This window comes from Bidens hawaiensis, unplaced genomic scaffold (genome assembly GCF_021521415.1).
Source record: "Bidens hawaiensis isolate Kalapana, Puna unplaced genomic scaffold, B.hawaiensis_p1.1 tig00023983_1, whole genome shotgun sequence".
Lineage (NCBI taxonomy): Eukaryota > Viridiplantae > Streptophyta > Magnoliopsida > Asterales > Asteraceae > Bidens > Bidens hawaiensis.
The window spans coordinates 97,962-110,010 of record NW_027493767.1 but is presented as its reverse complement, the minus strand read 5'-3'; the positions used below and the strand labels follow the sequence as shown (position 1 = coordinate 110,010).

Below are 12,049 nucleotides of genomic sequence, written 5' to 3'. Positions count from 1 at the left end.
TCACGTTTAAGACGTTAATTTTATTTGTACGTTAACTTTCCCCTATATGTATAAAAATATTTATACAAATGACATTTGGGAACCGGCTAGAGCTAGATAAATGAAGCTTGGGGTCGGGCTCTTCTATTAAGCGAGCTTACTTTTAGGCTCGAGCTCGGACTCATTTAAGCTTAGCTCAATCAAGCTTTTTCACAAGCCGATCTGAAAGTAGCTCGCGAGCGGCTCAACTCATTTTCTCCCCTAAGCATTATTATTAATTTAGGATACGCATTTGTCATACCTCATGTTGTGCTGCAATATAATCATTGATATTGCTATATGTTCTTCCTTGATGATCAAAATCTATATTGGGCATATGATTTTCACCATAACTCCATCTTTTCATGTAAGGACAATTTGTCACTTTAACACCCACAATAGACGGATATTTGATGGTAGAATGGCCAGAGAAGAAGCTCTCGAGTTTGGGCAGTTTATCTAGGGAAATATGGGTAATAAGGGGGAGCACGATATATGTATTTAACAATTCTGTTTCTCTATTTCTAGATGTTTGCCTGATTTCACTTTCCGATATTTGCTCATCTCCGGCCGAAATGACCTCCACCAAACTCTTACATTTTTTGATAGATATAAGCTTAAGACTGACAAGCCCTTGCGCCACACTTGCAGGGAATAACTTTGTTAAGGAGGGGCATTTTACAATGTCGATTAAAAAAGATTACAAAAGCTTATATATTGATGTGGGCGATCCCATAGTATATCTAAGTTGTTCAATCTTTCCAAAAAGATATATTTCACTTGGGAAAAAAGTTTTCTTTCACCAACTCTGTTTGATGCAGGAAAGGTCTGTATTACATCTAGATCACATGTCTTCACCAGGCTTGTAACGTTGTCACACATCTCCAATCTAATAACCTTTAATTCATCAAAATCTTCTCGGTAAAGGTCTGCTATGATGCTCTTAAGAGCTGTTATATCCGACAATTCTAACGCTTCACTTACCGGAATCAGTTTCATAATTGTCGTCTCGAATGGGAAGCAAGATTTTGAAATGCATATGCAACGTTTATAAGGAAGATCTTCTGTATCTGAATCAAAAGAATTCCAAATGTTAAATTCTGTTAAAGTTTCAATTATGGGAAGAGAATGCAATTCAGGAAGTCTTAAATGAAAAATTTTGAGTTTCAGTTTACTTAGTTCCACTAGAAAATCACAATTCCCTTCTTTCAACCCAACATACAACTCCTCCAACCTAATGAGCTTTGATATGACACCGGGTGTTACATAAGATATATTTTCACAAGAGTAAACATCCAGTAGCCTTAAATGGATCAATTGCCCGATCTCTTTAGGAATATTTGTAATTCCAGTATTTCTAAGCTTTAGAATCTCAAGGCATGTTAACTTCCCAAGAATTAAAATTTCACCAAGTGATTTGTTGTCACTTAAATCTAGCATGCGGAGTTTAGTGAGGTGCTTTACCGATCGTGGGAGAGATGAAATATTGTTATAAGTCATATCTAACACTATAAGTTTTTTCATTCCACGAAATAATTGATCAGGAACAATTGAAATTGTATTATCTTGTATAAGAAAAGTATCAAGGTGTGGGAAAAGAAGTTTATAATCAGGAAGCTCACATATTTTATTCTTCATGAGTGATGCCTTCTTGTAAGTGTTTATAAAGTTGAATCTTGGTTTCCATTCTACTAAACCTTTTCCTGACTGCACCAAAACCTTGTCACTGCCTTTAGAAGTAATGAACAATGCCATATCACGAACAAGGTCGTGCATTTTGTAATTTTCTTCTTTTTGTTTAAACATATCAATTTATTCCATGTGCAATAACAAGGAAGATGATTTGAGGGACTCAATAGCTAATAATACTCTATCTTTTGCAACTTGAATGCTATCGGAATTATTAAAAATCCCGAGACAATACCCGTAATATGTCAACCTTTCGACGTCAATGAATCCATCTTCTGGGAACATACTACATAGTAAGAAGCATGATTTAACTACTTCACTTTCAAGATAGTCATAGCTTAACTTCAATTGCATTATTCCTTTTCTTTTGAAAGAGGCATCCTCATCGGTTGGATCTTGTAGTCGACGTAGAGCTTTCTCCCATACATTAAGTTCTTTGTTTCTTAGAGCCTTTCCTACAGCTTGAATAAAGAGAGGCAAACCACCACATTCTTTAACAATCTCCAACGCAACTTCTTTTGGTCTATAATCTTCCCATACACTTTTACCAACCACAATTTCAAAAAGTGCCCATGCTTCTTTTTCTTGCAAAGGGTTTACCGAAATGTTCTTCTGAGCATTCATTGCCTCACACACATCTTTGCTTCTAGATGTAAGCAAAATCTTGCAATTCATATAGTCACTCCCACATGGAATGCCCAATTCATCTAGCTTCAATTCCTCCCAAATGTCATCAAGAATTATTAGAACCTTCTCTCCATTGATTACTTTACTTGCTGCATCTTCAACTTTTTTTTTGAATCATTTTAGCATCAACAGTTTGTGAGACTGCTAAATATACAATATCTGAAAATTGGTTCTTCATTTGTGCAGCAACTTCACTTGCTAGTGTAGTTTTCCCTACACCTCCTATGCCAACGATTCCAACCATTTGAATCACATCATCCTCTATAGCTTGAATGATCTCATTTAGTATCGATTGGTGGGTATAGATATTTTCAAATTTTTTTCTTTGGTAGAGGTCAATGTATCCTGGGGTGCGGGTAGGTACGGAGACACGAGTTTCAAAATCCTTACCGTCTCCTTGGTGTTGTCGTAGAAAGACAGTTTTTTTTGCCGACGTCTTACTGTAATGACGGAGAGTACTTAAATTGACACACAATCGCAAGTTTAAGCATGTCTTCTTGGATGCAGCTTCTTTGTTAATAAAATCTGTGGCGTCGGATATAGTAGCATCTGCCTTCTTCATCCACTCTTCCACACCTTCTAGGAGAAGTTCACCTTTAGAGTTAGCGAAATCTATTTGTTGTTGAATCCTTCTCTTCATAACCAACAGCTTCTCAGCTTCATTTTTAAAATTTTCAACATTTTCAGCGCACTTCCGTATGTCGCTAATCTCCTTTTTAGCCACATCAAACAAGGAGGACACTACCTTATTAGCTAGCGCACTAACATCCTCCATTTATTCGAAGATTTGATTGGAAAAGTAGTTTAAAAGGATAGGATGCAGATCTACAAACAATTAAACAATTATATGATCAACAAAATCGAGAATGCATATATGTAAAAGAAGAAATTATAAGGAAATTGAGAAGAACATAGACAGTGGTTATCAATAGAGAGAGATGAAGAACATAGATTGTTTGAGAATGCTAAGGGTAAGGGGTATACACCCCTCAACACCCTTTCCCCTCACTCGTCACGTCTTCTGTGCCACATTAGCTCTCCATCGTCATTCAACACCCTTCAAAACATTTTAATATAGGGTATACACCATTTCCTCATTTTCCATTTTCTATTTTTTTATTAATACCAAAACGGGGAGGGAAAGTGCGTGACGTAAGGGACCACGGTCACCATCCTTACATCACGCGTGACAAACAAAGGGAAGAGGCGGTGTTATAGGAGTGTCATGCGCGTGACCCCTTTCTACATAGGACGCCAAATCATATAAAATCCCTGAAGCGTGAGGGGAGTTGGAGTATACCGATCAGCCTAATACATCACCTAGTTTTGTTTTTGTTTTGTATTTTGTTTTGTTTTGTTTTTTTTTTGGCAAGTTGGATGATATAACACAATATCCACGCTTATGGTTAAATCAGAGGCGAAACTAGGGGGTGTCAGGAGGGTCCGTTGACCCTCCACCTGCCAAATTTTGGTTTATTAAAGCATTCTCATCCCTTCTCATATCTCTAAATCCAAAATTACAATATAAATTACTATATTTTCTCTCCCTCTTTTAATTAAATAGTATTTTTTATACATTTATCATGACATTTTATCGCTCCTCCACTCACAACAACTTTTAAAATATATTAAAAAAATTATAGAGTGTTACAAGAACTTTTCTAAAATATTTCAGAAAAATCACTGCAATTTTCTTTCCTATACCCACAACACCATAAACCACTACCAAAACTATAATAACCGTACTCACATAATTTGATGGGTATGATGTGAATGCTCTAATAGTGATATATACCAAAATCAATGTTGTTATAGTTTGACCCTTGAAGTGATGTTGCATGTTAGAATGCTTAGACTGAAAAGAAGGATAAAACAAATTGAACATACCAGATTCAAGGCGAAATTGCATTAACGACGGAGGAGCTTGAGCTTTTGGTTTGTAGAAGAAGAGAATAAGTAGGGAAAAGGTGGTGTGGATAGACTTTTTGAGGTCCATATTAAATTAAAGAGAAAAAGAGAGTATTATTTGCCTACTTTATTATTAGATTTATCAGATGGTGGAGAGTATTAAAATTAAATAAATATATTAAATAATAAATCTGAAGTTGAAACGTAAGTTCTATATGTTTTGTTGTTTTTTTATGTCTTTATATTATATAGTTTTGTTATATTTATTTTTTTCATTTTGATTTTAATACAACATATTATTTTACTTTATTATTTCAAAACTTATCAACCTCTATTATATTGTTCTTTACAAAGTTATATAAAACTATGCACACATTTTTATCATGTTAAGCTAGAGTTTGGATCATATGTTCAGACATGGTAAGGGTATACAAAATTTTATTGTGACCTCCTGTTTTAAAACTTTTGATTCTGCCACTGGGTTAAGTAACGTGTATTATAGTTACGGTGTTAGTCGCACTTATGCATATGTGTGTTGGCTCATTGCAAAACCACCTTTTTAAAAGACTTTACCTAATATTCGTTCTACATAATCATTTTTAAATGTATATGCAATCAACAGTAATATTTAACATAATGTACTTACTATATTTTATATCTATATTTTATATGCAAATTGTAATAATAAAAAGGAAAACCATGTTAAATACTTGAATATATTAATTGGAAGCTAGACTGCACCCCACTTTTGCTACATTACCATGAATTAGTCAACACTAGCTTATTGATCAGTGTACCTTTTTTTTTAACGATAATTTTTTTATTAACATTTAACACAAATCAAATTACATCTGGATAACGGGTAAGCGAGCAACAAGCTGCGCCGCTATCTCTTTTTGGATCGTAAAGCCTATTCTACTAATTATAAATCATTGGTTCCTCGGGCTCTGCGAGTCACTGTGGACCACCTTCTGCACCCGCTCCAAAAAGCGAACTGCCTCAGGAGCTAGGGATCCAAATGTGTCGAAGGCAAATGGAATGAACACGTGCTGATTCTCCAAACACGCTGCCTCATGCTTAGCAACCTTCCTAGATTCCGCCCTCAAAACCGCTTGTCTCGGAACGAAGCCATTATCTCTCAGCCCCACCAATGAGGACACCCCAGTGAGGTCGACACACGCATGCTTGCCCCCTGGCCAACCAAACACAAGAACGTCCGCAGGACGCAGTGTAGATCTTCCCTCTCTCAGATCAGTTAGAAAGTTAACAGGTTCCTCTTTTTTGGCTGAGATCCCGGCACGCCTAAGCACATCCCATAACACATCTCTAACCCAGTCGTGACGATACTTGAATCCCGGAAATTCCTTACAGTGAAGGGCATGCTCACCAAATTTATCCAAACATGCTTTTTTTACAAATGGGGCATGATTCGTCTGGAGGGAAAATAGGAATCATGAGCCGGTATTTAAGGATGACTCTGTATTCAACTGCCGACATCCGTTGCCCAAGACCTTCAATGGGCACAACAGTCAAAAAATCTTGGGCATGAGCCCCCTTGAGACAAGCAAAAACTGCCTTTTGTCTCGGAGTCATAGCGAACCGCTCCTCCAAATCATGTACGTGTTTACCATAAAAAGCACTCGCCAATGTTTGTTGAGGTTTCTTGGGGGCGGTCTCCTTATTAGTAAAACCGCCTAGATCAAGGTCCGGAAGAGTTATTCCAATATTACCAAGTGCAAGGGAGTAGTCAGAATCTACCCCCATAACACCAGCCCTTCGCAAGATGTGGTCCTGCAATTTCCACGACTGGGCCCTGGAAGCCACAAAGACATATGCAGAGACATCCTCAGCCGAAAAAATTCCTAAGCCTCCGCAACGCATAGGGAAGGAAGCCAACCTCCACTGGAGGTCCCCAAAATATGGTCCTCCACACACAACAATATCTTCAATTGCCCCCTACAGGCCCACATCAAAGATGGCCACAGCCTCTTTGACATGCTCAGGTTGACAGGTCCGGAGCCCAAACACTAACTTTGACAGGTCCGTGTACTACACTGACGGAAATATAAAAATTGTCAATTGAACACATAAATGAAGAGAGGTAATGAATTATTTTACATATATATGTTAGAATGAAAAAAATGACTATAGATGAAAAGTTACCAATTTATATAGTTGAATTTAATAATACACAACGACAATTGTAGTAAAACACAAATATTAATAGATCATGATGTATAAAATTGTTGGAGTACTGTTTACTGATATGTTGGTCAAACTGTGTCTTTTGCCCGATTGACTTATAACGTCAAGTCATCTAGTCACTTCCACTCTATTTATTTGGCCTTTTATTTTCTTATTATGTATTTGTAGAAGTTAGGCATATTTGTAAATTTGTATAAATGTTATGAATTTATAATAATTTGAATAATATATATACGGCAATCCATTAACAATTCACACTTCTCTAAAAGCAAGTGTTATGCGGATTATCAATCACAACCAGGTTCTAACAAGCTTTGACACAGGTGGCACTAGAACATGGTTATTAGACACAAGAACAAAGAGCACGACCCGAAACCATCAAACCAACCCGAAATGTTTTTATGTCCGACCCTATAAAATTGGATCGTTTAAAAACAATGAGCTCCTAGAATAACTTTCTGGATTCGCTACTGCTACTCAACCCATATACACCCCAAAAATAATATAAAGTTATATGAATAATCTAATCTGAAGAAACACAGATCTGGCCCCCACTGATGGGTCCTAGATCCGATGAGTCCACAGGGTAGGATACGGTTAACTGTCAATACGATATGAACACAATTCCTAAAGTCCAATGACGTGAATCCTGCAAAACAGAACACCGTGAGCTCGTTACGGGAAGGATGATGTGACATCCGTCAATTTCGGGTCACTTTTGTTATGTAAACCCGACCCGTTTGTAACCCGAACATTTCAAATATATAAAATATTGGATTTTGTTATTTAAAATATATAAAATATATAAAATATTGGTTTTTTTTATATTATACATTGTTTGACCATTTAAACATACCCATTTTTATGCAAACCATAAAAGAATCTTTATACCCAACCCTTCACTCCTTCTTTATATATACACACCCATCTTCTTCATTTTACTCTTGCTACATCTCCAAAAACTCTCTCAAAACTCCATAGATTCAAGGTTGTTATTTCTTATGTATTCTTGAAGTTTTGACTTCTCAAGTCAAACTAACTATAGTCTTTCATTCTAACTTGTTCATCTAACATTACTAACTCTTGAATATGGTGGTACAACATATATATAATACACACCCCTTGTTTCCTTTATTTGTTACTTCACCGACTCTGGTTGGTTAAGTTTCGAATGTCATAAGGCAAGGCTTCATGGAGGACTTCGTGTTCTTGATATATATTTACACACACATAACTTATTATACATATCACTTATGACTAACTTCTAACCCTTTAGTTTGTTCATCTTATTTACAAGTTCCATGGTGTGGGTTTGTGTAAAACTAACCTCGGTTTAACCGAAACTAGTCCAAACCGGAAACCGAACTTTTGTTTACTAGTTTTGTTAAAATAGTTGTTTAAACATGTTTGTTGCTAGATTTGAGTTTCAAAAATCATTTTTACAAGTTCTTTGATATTAAGCATATGGAATCAATCTATGAACTCGTTGGGAGATGGAAACCGAACTAAACCGAAACTTTTGCTTAAAAGACTTGTAGTTAACTTTTTTTTGTTGTAAAATTTAAGTTTTCTTCATTTATAAACCAATATACAAGTTCTATGATATTTGGGCATGTAGAAACCATCTATGAACTATTTGTGAGATGGAGACCGAACCAAACCGAACTATACCGACTTTTACTCGTTTAAGACACACAAGTGTGTTTTTAGCTATCAAGACTTGTATATTTCTTTAAAAAATAGTTTACAAACTGATTTTAATTATTTTCTTAAGTACTTGGAATAGTTGGATCCAACTTGATCTCATAACATAATTTGGACCGACAAAACCAAACACTCGCTTAACGTGCGTTGTTAGTTCTAAACAATAGATCTACATACTTGGTTAAGTGTTAGTATGTTTTAATGAGTTATCTCATAACAATTAATATTTTAGAAAGTTGACTTTGGGTTTGACCATTTTGTCAAGACCCGAACCGACAACCCGAACACTCGTTAAAAACCCGTTTTAGTATCTTTAGCCTAATGGAACTTGCATTTTAGCATTTTCCCCACCTTATTACTTAACATTGGTTAAGTAAATATTAAGGTTAGATACTTTAACCCGGTTTTGAGCAAACTTACATTTTTTAAAAGGGTTATTATTATAAATTCTTAAATAGTTACATTTTAAACCTTGAACTTTAATTGATTAGTTTTTGCAACAATTATTTTATTTAAAGATCTTCAAGACAACCTTTCTAAATCCAAGAACCTTGAACTTTAATTGATTAGTTTTTGCAACAATTATTTTATTTAAAGATCTTCAAGACAACCTTTCTAAATCCAAGACTTTCTTTTATTTAGGCTTCATACGTTAAACTCGTCGTTCCGGCAAATCTCCAAATAATCAATCTTTCAAGTTTATTACTTGAATGTGAGTAACTTCATACCCCGTTTTCTATCTTTTATTTTGGGGGTGACATTTCAACTTATCTAAACTAAATGTTTTATACTTGTGGTCTTAAACCACAAACGTTGTTGTATACCTTACTTGAATAATTGCTCGATTTGGTGTTCTATGCTTATTTGACTATGTGTTTATCGCTTTTGGATGGTGGAACTATAAATCCTAGACCATTTGGCAACCCCTCATGGCAAGGTGTCGTTAACGTAATGCAATTAACGATAACTATAAAATCCTAAATTATTTGGCAATCCCTTATAGCTGGGTGTCGCTAACTTGTTAGCGATAACTATTTATCCAAGTTTATAGCTATTATTTATGGTTTTGTATACTAGTTTTGTGGCTTTTCATACTATATATCTATTGTTCAAACTTATGAATTGCTCACCAACCTTTGTGTTGATAAACTTTATTTTATGAAATGTTACAGGTTTGCATCTAGGTTGATTATGGAGTTCGGTGAAGAAAACGTCACAAATACCGTTAGGATATTAGCAAAACTGAACAATATTTGATTTGCTATATTTTGTTATATTTTGTTGTATTTGAGTTATGAATATTTGGTTATGTGACATTTTCGATGATGTGAAATGAAATGAGTTTGTTAAATATTGTCGCTTTAAATAGTGTCATGTGCTTATGAGAAATCGTTGCACCCCGGCATGTTCCGCCGCCTTTGGTCGGGGTGTGACAGATTGGTATCAGAGCCATGACAATTAAGATAGGTGGTTAGACGTAACGACCTAGAATTGTTATGCTTAGGGTCCTATACGTGTGTTCATACGTGTTTACTCTATCTAATTGTTCATATCGCATGTTTATTTATTAACTTGTTTAAAATTCACCAATATCCTAAATGATCACATACACACACTTTCATAGTATTTCCAAGGTATCCTTAACTTAAAACGAAAAAAGTAGATTTTCATTGTGTTTTATGGATTACAAGATTAACTTGGATCCCGTTGTTTCAAATCCCTTAAAGGTTGCGTTTATTTCGGGTTTGTAGCCATCATAGGAAACGAGAAATTATAAAATGACCATTTGACAAAAAGATTCAAAGAATCGAAGGTGATTTACTTACCTGGGATGGTTGAGTTATAATGCTCGTTTTTCTAGGCCATAAATCGTGTTATAAATGTCAATACTTTAAGTAGTCGAATGCGAGCGGTCCGGTCGCCATCCTAATTTTCGGTGTTAAAACAATAGAACTACGGTGATTTCGTGGACTAGTGTTTTGACATGACGTTGTATCTCGATTTATTGTGTTATTATCGTTATTTGAGTCGAAAACATGAAAAAGTTTCAGTGGTTCGTACACATGTTTAGACTCCAATATGTTGTTTTATAAAACTTTTTAGTGTTGTAATATCAAGTCATGGTGGTTCATGCACGATTTTTCCAACGTTATAAATCTCAAAATCTCAATTTTTTAAGCTTTAAATTCTCAAAAAAAAAAAAAAACCATTTACTATTGTTTTCGGTTTTGTTATTTATAAACAAAGTTTTATATTTTATCTAACACTAACATCTTCTCCATACTAACTCTAGGATTCACAAATCAAAAAATCGAAATCTTATTTTATTTTATACACCTTTATATTCATTTCATTTTTACCCAAAAACTTATCCCATTTTATTTATAATTTTTTAGCATGCCTCCGCTAAGACGCCAACCGCGCTAGAACTCCACTCGACTTATGGCCGCCATCATCGCCAAGCAAATGGCCGTTGTGATTCCCGAACTAATAACCCAAATACAAGCAAACCAACCCGCACCCGTTGTTGCACCTATTGAGCCCAAACCCGCAAGCAACCTGCTTAAATAATTTACTAGTGCCAACCCGTCTGAATTCTATGGAACCAACTGTGCGACTACGTTGTTGCAGTGGTTCGAATCTGTGGAGAATGTGTTTTTACACAGCGAATGCCCCGAAGAGAAAAAGACAAACTTCACTTCAAGCATGTTTAGGGGAACCGCCCTAACATGGTGGGGTACTGTCATGCACCTCCAAGGTACGGATGTGGCTATGGCTCTTCCATGGGCCGAGCTCAAGGCGCTGATGAAGAAGAAATTCTGTCCTAAACACGAGCTCCAAAAGCTTGAGGTAGAATTTTGGGACCTAAAACAAGAAGGTGGTGATAACACCGCTTACTCGCTCCGTTTCCACGAGCTAAGCGTTCTTGTACCTCACTTGGTCACCCCAACCGAACGTGAAATTGACAAATATATTGGGGGTTTACCGATGAAAATCCGGGACTTAGTCATGAGTAGCAAACCCGCGAACCTTGAGGAAGCCATCACGTTAGCCGGTTGGCTATCGGAAAATCACGTGAAGGAGGGTACCTTAACCCTCAAGAAAACAATCGAGAAAGCCAAAACTGAGCCCGCTCCCCAAGCCAAGATTGAACCCGCACCACAAGCTATAAACTACTCCAACTCCTCCCGACACAACAACAACAACAAGAAGAAACCCAAGACTAATTACCGAAACTTTGCCGTCACCCAACCTCAACCACCACAACAAGCTCAAACTCTTCCCCAAAACCGAAAACCTTATATTGGTAACTCCCCACTATGTAACATATGCCAACTTCACCACCCAACGAACTCGCCGTGTCACCATTGTACAATTTGTAACCGATTTGGTCACTTCCCCAACACATGCCGATCCACCCCAACGAAACCAACCCAACCAACCTAACCAACCAACCCAACCGAGAAACTTTTCCCAAAATGCCCAAAACCGCTATGCACCATACCCATCAAACCAACCCCAACAACCCCGAGCTTGCTTTAATTGTGGTGATCCCAACCATTTCCGCCAAAATTGCCCACGTTTATCTTTTGCCAACCAAGCTCAAACCGTAACCATACCATACTACCAAACACAAGCTTACCAAGTTCAAACTTACCAACCCCAAATTCCCCAACTCAATGCACCACTCATCCAACCCATCCAAACAATCCAAGCACCACCTCCACCTCTACAACAAACACATCAAGTCAACCATGGTAATCAAGGGCGGGCGTTTATGATGAATGCAAATCAAGCTCAAGTGGCAAACGATGTTGTGAACGGTATGTTTTTGGTG

General features: G+C 36.5%; 1 pseudogene; it reads right to left on the bottom strand.

Annotated features, from left to right (window-relative positions):
• Positions 1 to 234: 234 nt before the first annotated feature.
• LOC143568366 (putative disease resistance protein At1g61300) lies at positions 235 to 3,169 on the bottom strand (annotated as a pseudogene).
• Positions 3,170 to 12,049: the final 8,880 nt, after the last annotated feature.